At 42.5% G+C, this 12,838-nt stretch overlaps 1 protein-coding gene across 4 annotated transcripts in view; it reads left to right on the forward strand.

Moving 5' to 3' along the window:
- celsr1a (cadherin EGF LAG seven-pass G-type receptor 1a) overlaps positions 1 to 12,838 on the forward strand; it is a 78,717-nt gene that overhangs the window by 19,673 nt on the left and 46,206 nt on the right. The gene's annotated exons all lie outside the window — the stretch shown is intronic.

A 12,838-nucleotide genomic window follows, 5' to 3' on the forward strand; every position in this document is an offset into this window, starting at 1 on the left:
AAAGCTGCTTTTTAACATGCTTCGTGACTATACTTTCACTCAAGTCGTAGGTAATAATAGACACTGGACAACTTTAATTGGAAACAGATTTCATGACTAGGAGTCACTGTGGGAGAGACAACACTCACTTCACATCATCACATGTCTGTATTCTATCTCACCTCAGACACAGATGCCTTTCATTCTGCCGGCTTGGACGCTCGGTGCCGGGCCCTGCCACACACAGCTTAGACACATATCAAACACCTGCACTGCTTATTAAAACACACACAGTTGTTGAAGCATCCGTGTTACTGCATGTTGACTAGCTACCTGTGTGGTGTTGATGACCGCTTGAAATTGGAGGGAAATGAATTGTTGTCAAAATGGAGGGAGGAGGGATGTTGTCACAAGAGATAGAGAAGACAGTTTTGACCGCCCTTGGAACTCACGACACACCACCTGATCTTAAAGTGAGACTGTTTCTTTCAAAGGGAGAGGCGTAGCTCTTGACCGGCGCTCTTCAGAAGTACTCCAGAGGTTTGTTATTACAATGCTGAAACATGTCAGAACCGTCATTGGAAAGTAGTTAAATTTCATGCTGCCTGTTGACCGACATGACATATCTTTTTTGTCAGACTGATAATAGAAGGACCAGGTTCAGTTTACCTGTCTGACTTCAAAAGATGGCTAACCCCACTGTTCCACCATAACACCTGGATACCATTGGTTCCCACAGCCCCTTAAAAGTTTGTGGGAAGGAAGGCATGCCTTTAGAAGTTCCCGGTTGCTCAGTGATGGACACCAACACACAGTATCCCTCAGCCCTCCACAAAGGCACCAATAACATCATAGATTAAGGGAGTTCCTGAATCTGTCACAGGTGACAGTGTTCCTGGGGAAGAGCTTCGTCTGAGTTATTAAGAGCAGATTTTGGTGTAAGACAATTACACACTGCAGCCTTAGCATTCTAAGGAGAAGGAAATGGCAGCAGATGACATTATACCTGGCAGCTTTGATGGGGATGAGATAAAAAGCACCTATGAATTTAAATGTGATAGGCTTCCGAAAAGTGCACCTAAATAAGCAGAGTGTGATTTTAAAATTGACATTTCAGTGAGGGACTCCTGACATTCTGGTTATCTGGACTTGCTATGCATGATGATCAGCGTATGTGCAGGGAATGATTCACAACATATTTTCAGAAGCATACTCTTCTGCCAGTCGGCTAGTAGAATATTTGTACTTTCATTAGGCCTTTCTGAAATTCTGGCGATAAAATCGCCAAAACCTTTTGGCCGGTCAAAGTAAGTTCATATTAAAAACATAAGAACACCAGAGGAAGTGTTTATAAAATGATTAACTGAGCGTTTCTTGGTGGGACTTTGGGTAGGCTGCTTTGAAGCAGGGAAAGACAGGTTTCAGACAATGATACACAGTGTTTTCTGTAAATAATGCGGGGCTCAACAGGTACTTACTTGTCTTTCTTGTGAGCATTTTATTTGAAGGATTAGGATGTTGACAGAATCAAACTATAACCAAGCATTAAGGCTGATTAAAGCTTTAATACAGACATTTTTTACATGTCCTTCTCCCCAGCCCATGTCCTTCTCCCCAGGTGCTATCAGGACCATATTATACTGATATAAATTCATATCAAAACCCATATGTGGAAAAACCCTGCTAACTCCTCATAGAAAAAATGTGTACTAGCTACTTACGTGCATGAATATTTGTTTAAACATGACATCCTATTCTGATTCAGCCATTCTCTTCTGTATTCCTGAACCTGAGGCTTGCGCTTTTAAATCAAGTCCAAAATAGATGTATTTATTTTTTTCTAGCAAGTGAGCTCCTTAATATGAAAATCATATGTCTGTCTCTGCTGGGGTTTCTTCTATATTTTCAACAATTTTGACACTGAAGGATTTTAATTCCTCTTTCTCCCTGCCTAAGCAAGTTCTCTCTGACTCTGGCATTATAACGAAAAATAAAGGGAAAAGTGATGCTGTTGGATGACTCCTCCATTCCCCAGCCTCCAACTGACTCCACCATTCCCCAGACTCTAACTGACACTCCTCCAATCCCCAGCCTCTAACTTATTACTCCAATCCCCAGCCTCTAACTGACTCCTCCAATCCCCAGCCTCTAACTGACTCCTCCAATCTCCTCCAATCCCCAGCCAGTCAACTTCCACTGAATCTTGAATTTCATTGGAACAAAGTTCTTTCAGCTGCAGTATGTTCTACAAGCATTGATGTAAAACTCCAGTCCATATTGCACCTTCATTAACCAGTTATTTTTTCTGGCACTGTCTGTCAGGTTTGGCAGGGGCCTGTATATTCCCCTTTCACATAGGTGGTGACCCTTGTGACCTAAATAACTATCATCTAACCTTTTCCAACCTTTTTGTTCTGTGATGTCCTCTTCATTGACATGTCAAAGGCTTAGGACACTTTCAATCACTTTATACACATTCAGACATTTTCCAGGCATTTAATCGTTATATGACAGAAAACTGGTTAAAGAAAGAGGAGAGCGTTTTTCCTGAAACAGTAGCAGGTTGGATTCAAACCCATCCTGCAGCAGTACGAGTGCATTGAGGCAGAGGCTTATATCACTAGATTACCATAGACCACTGCATTTTTTGTTTTACAGTTGTTCATTATGCAGTTGTTCATAGTGCACTGTTTTGTACTGCAGGAAACCATTTTAGTAGCCATTTCTCAAAGTTGGCTCGTCCTCTTTGTTGTAACAAAGGTTGATACATTGCTATGTTTTCATTAATAAAGCCCTTTTACTAAAACTCCCACTGTACCTTAAATCCTTATTGACTTTAAGTCATAGGAATTACCAAACACAGTCTCCGGGATGAATAATGGGAAATTCCTTTCTTCTCTACTAAGTAAATCAGATTTTCATATTCCTGTATTTCAGGACTCGTCCGTGAAAGATAACTTGATATAGAATGACTCCCTAATAAAAGAAAGATTGTATATAATAAAGGGGAAAGATGGGAAGGGAGGTGTGTTGAGAGGGTTGGAGAGATGCCGAGAAACATACATTTTTTAGGGGGTAGATCAGCTTAACCGTGGCTAGTAGAGATCATCAATCAACATTTCTTGCATAATTTCAAATCCGCCTTTTATTTTAGAGAGTTTCCACTGCAGCAGAAAGCAGATGTGTTCCAGGTGGGAGGTCTATAGCTCTCTGAGACAGAGAGAGAGAGAGAGAGAAGGATAGAGCAACACAGAGAAAGAGAATGGAAAGGGCGAATGCTGTCTGAGTATACCGTAACAAAGTTATCACTGTGTGAGTATATGGTCATATAAAAAAGTAAGTAAACCCCCTGGAAAGTTTTTTCTATACATATTTGGACATGTGGATATGCGAGCTAAATCTCAGCCACATTAATTGATGAAGGTAACCCTATTTTACATGAAATAGTTTATGCATTTAAAGTGTAATTCCCATATGCAGAAAAAGGACAACCGTACCTACACCATAAAACATCTGAAATTAGAATCAGGTGCGCTCAATTAGGTGAACATTTCTAGAAAATCGTTAGAGTAACTTGGGAGGATTTAACTTTAAAATAGGTTACTTATATCTGTCAATAATTATGGCCAAATATGTAAAATAATTAAAATAAATTAAAGACAACTTTCCAAGGGGTATGTTTACTCTTTACAACTTGATATGGTCCTTAAATTCTGTTAAAGAGATCAGAACATTGTATCTTCTTTCACCACCCAACAGAATTCAGGATAGCTCTTTTTCAAAGTACTTTTTCTTTCATGACGTTTAAAATGGTTGCCAAATGTTTTGAGTAGTTTTGACAGGCCTGATTGACTGTGCTGCGGTGTTGACATATCTTGTATTTTCTTTTGATTCAGTCGGCTGGTTTCTCAATTGTGTTGTTGATCTGCTGAGTGAGTATCTCTTTATCTACAGGTCTTCCATGTTACTGTAACAGGCCATGTCTATTACACATTAGATAACTCTTCCTTGGTTTATTTTTACCTTCCCAGCACTGTTATTTTGGATCTGTTTGTCATCTGCTGTCTTTCTCTCTCTAAAGAATAATCACTGCAACTAAGCTTTTCTCTCTCCCATGTCCATCTCTAGTAGTATATAGTTTATGTATCTAACAGAGGTGAACTATTAAGCTTGACTGTGAGCGTACAGTAGGCTGATTATATCTGTTGTCATAAATCTATACAACTGATAAGGAAAGTATAAAGTAATAGGTAATGAGGTTTTATCTTGTCAGGAACATACCATAAAATCCTCATAGAGCGTTTGTCAAATCATGCTGTTTCTGTTATCTTTCTTGATACATTTGTCTTTATCTAGTTAAGATCTCCCTAGTTACTGTGTCTCTAGTTCATTACATTTCCAAAGCTTTATTGGCATGACAAAGACATTTTGAAGTGTTGCCAAGGCAATACAACGATACAGAATAAAATAACAACAACCACAATAATGATACTTAATATAGTAATAATATAATGAATGATAATAAAATATCATATCTAAGTAAACACAAACATATACCTTTACATAATAAAAAATAAAAAAGGTATTTCAATGGCTGCCCCTAACATTATGGCAGGTTGTCACCTATTTGGCTGCTAAAAGTGAGCAATTGGGTTTTTCTCTTAATAAGTATTGGATTTTTTCTTTATCTGGTAGGCTCACAAATTCTTTATATTTATTATCCTTTTTCGGGAATATATTGCTTCTAATTTCTTTCATCACAATGTAATTAAAAGTGATGCTCGGTCCTTACCTCTCTCTGAGGGCACAGTGTGCATACCCTCTCCTCCCTGGGTCTCTGTAGTTACTGTTTCACTCTATCTCTCTAGTTACTGTCTCTCATTTTGATATATAACCCACAAAGAAACGCAATATTAGTTAGAAAATGCTATCAAATGTTATGCATGTTGGTGTAGCCCTACTTCAAACCATCTCTCTCCTTCTTTCTCTCTCTCTCCATTTCTCTCCTTTCTCTCGTCCTCGGTCCATACGCCTCCCTCTCCCTTGCTCTGACACTCGTACCCTAAGACCTGGCGATGTAGAAGTATTTAGGTCAACAGTTGGAGGCTGTGCTGTTGCCGTGGCCACCATTCTACCAGAGTCAGTGTGCATCTCCGTGCGAGACTGCCACTCAGGGTGTCAGGTAGCCCCTGCCTTGATCTGTTCCGGACAGACCCCACCCCATCTCCCTTCCCTTCTACCTCCCCCCCAGTCCTTCCGTTAGGGTGTGGATGGCGTCCCATTGACAGCGCTCAAAGGTCAGTGTGGCCCCTTACCCACTGACTAGCTGTGGTTAGCATTGGGGAGGATGAACTGCACCCAGATCAGCGCCTGAGGGCAACGTCCACCCTTCCACCTGGCGACAAGTTAACCACCTGGATAGCATGACCTCTGACCTCATAATGAGGGGGAAGTAGAGGGCCATAACTCGATTAGAGGGAGAGAGAACAGCGTTAAAGAGAGCTGGGTTGTATATCTTAGCAGTGAAATCTATTAGGACAGAGTGCATTTTCAAGCGAGACAAGCAGAGTGCTTTATTTGCTGCACATCTGAGGCATTAATAAACCCTGTGCAACAAGACTCTCACAGCACCCTGTGATCTCATCCACACGTTTTGTGAGACAGAGAGAGATAAAGAAAGCACTATTGTGGACCTGTGGACTGTCTGATTGGTTGTCTTTAAGTTCATAAATACTCCCAGACATATTCTTTCTCACTGTCTTCCTGGCAGCAGATGAACGTAGCATGACACCTGGTGAGTTACTGGCCGATAATTTAATAGACAGTGAAAATGACACTCCCTTGTCACTCTCTACACCTGTCTCCCCCGCTACCTCCCCCATTGCTTCTTAATCTAATAGACGGGCGAAATGCAATTTGACGCTTCAGTCTGAAACTAAGGCCCTTAGTGACAGCTAGCAGTAGAGCAGGCCGTTGTGTTCTCCCTATCTAACGATCTCAGGTCCAGTGTAACAGTTCATTGAGCAGGGCCCTATCTGAGAGATGGAGGACAATGGCCTAGTCTGAGGTGGGTTGGATGGAGTAACAACAGTTAGCCTTAACCAATCAGCTGTCCTTGTGCGTCCAATCAAACTGTTAGTGCTTCATTTGCAGCCAATCAAACTGTTAGCGCTTCATTTAGGTCAGGTGGTGTGCCGCTGTAACTGCGGTTACTTTCTTCTACCTGGGTCTAGCCAGAACGGGGACAGAATCTGTAACAAGGAAGGCCGTTCCCTGGAGGTGGTATGGTTAAATGACTGGGGCGACACGGGGGTAGCTGGAAGTCATATTACAGCGCTGTAGCAGGGATTATGTTCACTGATCTGGAATCACTGTGTTGTAATCCCACCTGTTAGAAGGCTATCATAGGATGTTATATTCTGTTAGACCCCCTCTACTCTTCCTTTGGTGAAAGGAGTCTTTTGTGCCCTGCCTGTTTCCTGGTCTGTTCCTCGCAACTATGGCAGAGAGAGAAAGAGAGATGGAGAGAGAAAGAGAGTGTTGTTTGTTAATGGTTAATGTATCACTATGAAGGCTGGTCCCAAAGACATTGAATAGGCTCTGAAGTGCAGGGCAATTATTTTCTTCACTATTTTTGTTTTGGCCCAACTTCCGCAACAAATCCTAAAGTCCCCAGTGTTTTGAGTAAAATGTTTTCACCAGGAAAACTGTATGCGGCATACTATGAGTACCTGGATGGACACACTATCTGTAAGATTTCACAGATTCCGGCCAGGCACCCAAGCAACCTCAGAGGAGTAGTGAGCAACATTCGTCACCATTAATGTAATGTCAAAATACAGTTCTGATTGACGATAAAAGGCTGCAAAATTGAGTAAAATACTAATGTTTAAGTGAAAACAATATTGACTGTATTATTGCATAGAAACCATTGAAATACAAAATCAATTTTTGTTCTACTTTGAGGTTATATTACATGCCAGGTAAAAAAACAACATTTTGCCCTTGAATATGTTTAATTATTATGTTGATTTAATAATATTTTTAGAAAATGAATTATTTGCATAAATCATTAAATTAATCTATATCCGTCCTTTCCGCCATTCTCAATCTCCTGGCAACTTTCCGCATTGGTTTTTCCCAAAGATGTTCAATATTACTTATTCGTGATTGATGTAATCTAGAAATATCAACAATGTTCTGTCCCAGAAATGGAACAATTTAATTTTTTTCTCTCTTCACCTAGTTTTTGTGTAGGTGGGTTTATTTTCCATCCGCATTTTGGTTCCGATAATCCTTTTTGTGCCCCATTGCAAATCCTGATGACACCCCATTGTTTTGAGACATTGTTTCATTCTTTTCCCTGAGAAAAGAAAAAGGTGGTTTTCACAGGTATTTGTATAAATATTATATATTTCTAATGTGTATGAAAGCAATCTGTGAAGTGGCAAATGGTTGACAGCTAGACCAGTGTGTAAACAAAAAAAAAATCTATTAAAACCCTTTCAGAAACAATAAAATATGCACAATATTCACAGAGCTCACTGCATAAATGTACTTCCAGTACCATTGCAGATAAAGAACTATTACTTTGGACAAGATCCCATGGGACTCTGGTAAAACGGTGGTCAAACTCTAGTCAGAACTAGTGCTATATTAACTAGTGCCTTTTCAAAGGCAGTCGTTGCTCCAGCTGCTGCCAGTACTATAGCTTCGGTGGTCTCTCTATTTTCCTGTGTGAACTCAATCACTCTGCACATTCCTATAGAGTTAACCATTGATCCTGGAGCATGGCTCTATTTAAAGGGCCTCTGGTCACGGACGAACAGGGCAAAGGCCCTTCTTGCTGTCCCAGAGGCCTGTGTTTAAACTGAAGCCGAAACGATACTGTCATATCCAGTAGGCTGTCAAGAGAGTTTATAAATGAAGTTGCTGTAATGAATGTTAGTTTTGGCATTCATAGAATATGCTCCAAGTTCTGTCCTCACTCATTGATACCAGTTGTTTGAAAATACGATGTGAGCGTTTCTGGAGAGATACCTGGTTGTCTGACTCAGACAGTGAGGCCCCAGGGCTGCCGTTCATCCTCAGCCATCCACAACCATTATCTCTGTCAGACAGTTTAATTCCTCTCAAAACACACAGACATTTGCTGTATCAGTTTGCTGCGGCAGGAAAATAATCATCAAAGGAAATGTGAAGAGTGCCGATCAATGTGTATTATTTTGTAAGAGTTGATCCAGTTTTTGTAAGGGCAAGTCTTTTAAAATACATTCTACAATTGGAATTGTAAACTTTAAAGGCCTTTTTAAACCTTGCCCTTCAGGAATAGTCCCTCAACAATGGAATACATTAGAATACATCGTCCAAGAACTTTAGAACACATAATTTACTTCCTCACTTTATTAATCTAGTAATTTTCTTAATGAATCATCTCATCATGAATAGGTAGATTCATTCTGGTATTGTTGTTATAAGGTTTCTGTCAAGCAAACAGGTTTTTGTGGTGTGTGTGTGTGTGTGCAAGTAAGAATATTTCAGAGATACCGGATAGATTGAGAGATTACTCTTTCACTTTTAAATTGTTGAGAAAGCTTAACTGTGCACAACTGACTGTGGTCAAACAACCTGTTTGTTTGCTCTACACCTGATTGTACAGGTGTTTCAGAATGGGTTGGGGTGACCTAATGAGACTCTAAGCACTGATTGGTCGGTGGGTTGGGATTCATTGGTGGGATTCAAAAATTAGATTTTTCAAGGAGAGAAAAAGGTTGTTTGGATTGTGGTGTTTTATCAGCAACCACTAAAAAGCGCTCCGCTTTCAGTGGTTTTTGGTAGTCGCTGTACTTTCAAGCTTTTACTGCACAATAAAACATGGTTGCCAGTAAAAAATGGGGAAAATGTTTTACAATGACTTGCTTTCTAGTTTGTCTGTTCTAATAACTGTTGCCTCGCTCAGGGGATAAAACCCTTTTCCTCATATTACAATCTTATTTGACTCTGGTAAATGTCAAAGTGATTTAAAGATTCAAATTTCCACCACAAACAAGCCAATGCAGGGAATGATTGGTCTGTGAGTGGAATGCAGGGTTTGTGCTTCACTCTACCCCTGTCTCAGTGATTTAAGAGCGGGACGTACCACTCTCTACCTGCTACGGGGGTGTCAGAATAGTCTTACTCAGGTGCGGTTGACAGGTTTGCGAGGGGAACCTGTTGGCTGCCTTCTGTACAGATGAGACGTCTGTTGTTTGTTTTACCACCCTCTCCAAGCTTCTTCTGGTATCTGTAAAAACACTGCTGTCGTTGGATGGAGTGACCACCAGGGAGGTCTATTCTACAGTTACTGTTGTATTGAGTCACCTGTTACTTCCTATGAGGACTTAACTTTTAATATGTGTATTAACAACATTTAGAAAATGAATAACTTTCTGCAGAACATTTTGTCCGCTGCGCACAGACCGCTATTGACAAAATTGTTACCGATCTGCTGTGTGTGTGTGTGTGTTGTTTTGTGTTCTGGGGGGGTGGACGGGTGGATGGGGGCAGATAGTGCCACAGGCCAGGTTGTTGTTGTCAGTCAGAGTGACAGCTGTGAACCGTGGTGAAACGTCCCACCCAACGTGGAGCTTCCGTCACAGTTACCGTGGTAAGACCTCCAAACCACATGGAAAGGCAGGCGTCAGGCCTACCACCGCTTCACATTCAGGAACCGTTGGTCATAGCCTCGTAAAACAGGAGGTTCCTACACAGTTTTCAGTACCTGTGCGGTCAACTGGGTTCTGCCCAGAGTAACCCTGAAGTACTCCCCTATGTGCATTTAACCAGTAGGTCTATGGTCTCATGAGTTTTGTCAAGTACCCTGTTTAGGTAGGTCAGTCACCCCCTTGGGTCCTACCAGTGTTGAGAAACACTGGTTTAGCGGTTCTCTCACAAAGGTCGGTTCTCTGCTGCTGGTTCTAGTTATTACTCAATGTGAAATGAGTAATGAGTTATTTATTACACAGGATCTTGATATTTTATTAATCCAATAAAGAAAATGGCAGCGTAATAATTTCTATGATTCGTCGACTGCTGTTTTATAGCATGCAGTCTGGACTGGCTGAGGTGACTAATACAGCAAGTTGACACACTGTGACAGTAATTGGTTGTATAGTGTTTGCATGATATATGACTGATAAACTTTATGACTAGTCTATCAGGCTTATGATTGGATTCATGATAACAACTCAACATCGTCTTGATAAAAACACTGTTAAACAGGAAAATGTCTAGTGATCTCCATGCTTATTTATTAGAATTTATTAGGATTAACCCCTTGAGATGTATCATCTCGTTTTGCTTCCCAAGATGTAATGAAGTTCTTTCACCAGCGATCTAACTCACAGCGCACTGGGTTTCAGTCTGAGTGACACCCTCAGATACAGGTCCGGAAAAAGACCGCCGCACCTTTTTCTTTCCTTTCCAAAAAAGTTGAAAAGGGACGTTTTGAGTGAGGAACAAAAGGGTTAAAATTAAGAGGCCACTGCAAATTGAACGCTTCTGTCCCTCACTCAAAACCTTCCTTTTAAACTTTTTTGGAAAGGAAAGAAAAAGGTGCAGCGGTCTCTTAATTTTTTTCTGGGGTTCTACTCGTTGGGGGCTGGACATGCGTTTTGTGTTGTTTTTGCCCTCAGATTGATCCCAATATAACAGCTGGCCTGATATAAATAACATCTCTTCCTCAGTATCACACTGTCGTTTTTTCCCCTCTCTCCATCTCCTGGGAGGTCACGGGACCGAGAGAGGAAAAATGTGTCCCGTCCTGTAAAACTATCCCTATATTTAACCTCCTTCTCTGGTTGTAAACCCTCGTCCGCTCAGCGTTGTGTGTGGAGGGAAACAGGCGGTTGGGTGGATCAGCGGGGTTTGGTCATGACGTAGTCCGAGAGAAGTAAGAGTGGCTACAGCAATGTGAACGGGCGTAATGGCCGATGCTCTGTATTCCATGGTCGGGTGCCACTCTGGGTAAATAGTTTAGATAGCCTTCTGAGGACAGTGAGAATAGGCGCTAAGCCACTTGTCAAACACATCCGTCAGCCCACAATGGAGACGACTTGAGCTGTGCTCTCAACGGTTGCGGGCTTTAGAATGCTACTGTTGTCTTTAGCCGAGTGCCAACAGCTAGTGTCAGTCAGGACCTCCTGGCTGACTGGAGCATCTTACACCTGCCTCTGAACTGTCTGTTGGAGCGCGTGTCTATCTGTGTTTCAGTCAATCAGCTGCTTGATCTGGGCTTGTTATAATAACAGTATATACCACACACAGACAGACAGACCGACAGACAGGGAAGGACAGCGGCATGGAGCTAGGTCTACTGTGTAATGACTGGCTAATGTAACAGATATTCCCTGTGTTAGTAAAACCCTGTCTTCTGAATTGAGAAATGTCATCAGTTAGGTTCGGGGCCTCAGCAGTTGCTGGTGGACATCATTTGTTGCAGACATGTGCATGCGTGTGCGTGTGTGTTTGGGAAGGGAGGGGTGACTGTGGGTGTAGCAGAGTGAAAACATGCATCCTTTGTCTGATAATCAAGTCCCACTGGCAAACACTTAACAGGCGAATGGGCCACGGTTCCGAGGCAGGAGACTGCGGATGGAACACCACATGCTCTTTAATATTAACAACTGAAACGGACCAATAAGACAGTGCGGCCTACCACTCCCCCTGAACCACACACACTCACCGCTGTGCTAGCCTGACCGTCCCGGCACCCAGCCGCGGTCAAAGGTATCGGCGCGCGGGGACGTGGGAAGGGCGGGTGGGGATGAGGTGGACCCTGAGGAAGGACCCCATTTGGGGCCGAGTGACTGACAGCACCGGCCGCTCAGAGCCCCCTCCCAACCCCAACACACCACTCAGCGGCACAACTAGACCCCTGCAACCCGATCCACCTCCCTGGGACGTTTCAGCGGCGGCGTCTAGCGTGGTGTTCCAACTGCCGCAGCCACCTGTTGGCGACTCTCCCCGATACCGCCGATACGGCAGCACTGGAACGCATGGCCCTGCTCTATAGGCTCTGTCTGCATGCTCTGTGTTCGCCATGTGTCTTTGACTTATGTAGCCGTGCCGTCGGAATCTGTCACATGAATTCCAGCCCCCCCCGCCCCCGGTGTGACTGATGTTGTTACGTTCCTCCCAAGCGAGGCATTTCGTCCATTCGACGACTTCCATTGGTGGTGCTTGTTTATTGGGAGGCGTTACCGACCAGGTGGGACTTTTTGTGGCTGCCTTCTTGCCGTGGATGTCAACAAATGGCTTAGCTCTGCACTGTAGGCTTTGCATAGGTCAGTCATAGTTCAGTCTTCCCCTATAAACCCGAGGATATTGACCTGGCACACCCTATCCCAGCTCTGTAGGCTGAAACGGTTTAGTCCTCTAGCAGACCCACTGATGCAGAGCGACTTTGGTTGTGTGCTGTGCGAATCTCAGGGATTCAAACCAGCAGAATTTCAATTAAATGTCCAACGCCCAACTACCGGGTAAATACTTGTTTTGTAGGACACGCACTATTTCAGTTTCACAAAATCTTAATTTCTTACGGGTGGTTTTGAATCAGGTGAAAGCACAAGATTAACAGGTACCTACTTCATGATATCTAGTAAATGGAACCTTGGAAAGAAAAAAAAAGTGGAGCTACTCAGTTCTTTGCAGAGAGGATGCTGGCAAAGACTCAACCCAATAAAGACCAGTCAATAAAGACTTCCCATGTCTCACGGTAACATAATGTTTTTCAGGAAATCACTGAGACAGTAGCAAACGTCTCTGGTTTTCAGGAAGTGTTGGGCTTCACACTCCAATATGCGGCCCAAATGACACCATA

This window comes from Esox lucius, chromosome 23 (genome assembly GCF_011004845.1).
Source record: "Esox lucius isolate fEsoLuc1 chromosome 23, fEsoLuc1.pri, whole genome shotgun sequence".
NCBI classification, from domain to species: Eukaryota; Metazoa; Chordata; class Actinopteri; order Esociformes; family Esocidae; genus Esox; species Esox lucius.